Here is a 912-nt window from a genome sequence, read left to right as displayed (position 1 = left end):
GAATGAAAGAATAAGCATATACAAAAGAATTCATAAATGCATTTTTTGTTGTAACCAATAACTGGAATCGAAGGGGTGCTCATCAGCTGGGGAATGACTGAAAAAAAATCATGGTATATGAATGTAACGGAATATGATTGTGCTTTAAAAATTATGAAAGACCCTTTCTATCCTTGACTCTGTGGAGAACAACACCTGTCTCTGCAGCCAAGATGTTGATGCCCATGAAGAAGTGAATTATCACCTATGAACTCCTTTTGAAGGAGGAAGTAATGTTAACTAAGAATAATATCCACCTGCCAAAGTGCCCTGAGTTGACAGACAAGAATGTGCCCAATCTCCATGTCATAAAGGTCATGAAATCTCTAAAATCTCATGGCTATGTAAAGGAGCAGTTTGCATGGTGTCATTTCTACTGGAACATCAATAATGATGCATTCAGTTTCTCTGGGACTGTGTCACTTGACTACTGAGATTGTGCCTGTCATGTTTCTTGGAAGATGTCCTGAGACAGAAAGACCAAGCCTAAAAGTCTGGAGAGTGAACAACCTATCCAGCTAACCTGAAGTGAAACTGAGACCCATACAGATGAAGTGCTACTCCCCCTCATTCTGACAAGAAGGCCAAAGCTGGGTCTGGATCAACAAGAGAATTCCAATTTAGAGATGGATTTAGTCATGGAGGTAGTCAACCTCCTCAGTAAAAATCATCAAGTTATGTTTCATGTTGAATAAAATTGGGGGGGTAGAAATAATGTAAGAGATAGTTTCAGGAAATCAGGGAAATCTGGATGAACAAGTAGAGAATGAAGTGAGCAAAACCAGGAGAAAAATTAGATAATAGCATCTTTGTTAACAAAAAAAAGAAGAGTATTGAAAGACTTAGAACTCTAATCAATACAATGTCCAAATA

At 37.9% G+C, this 912-nt stretch overlaps 1 pseudogene; it reads left to right on the top strand.

Annotated features, from left to right (window-relative positions):
• The first annotated feature begins 212 nt into the window (after positions 1 to 212).
• Positions 213 to 703, top strand: LOC141511424 (small ribosomal subunit protein eS10-like; annotated as a pseudogene).
• Positions 704 to 912: the final 209 nt, after the last annotated feature.

Source organism: Macrotis lagotis, chromosome 2, assembly GCF_037893015.1.
Source record: "Macrotis lagotis isolate mMagLag1 chromosome 2, bilby.v1.9.chrom.fasta, whole genome shotgun sequence".
NCBI classification, from domain to species: Eukaryota; Metazoa; Chordata; class Mammalia; order Peramelemorphia; family Peramelidae; genus Macrotis; species Macrotis lagotis.
The sequence above is the reverse complement of the archived record's forward strand: the minus strand, read 5'-3'. Positions and strand labels throughout refer to the sequence as shown.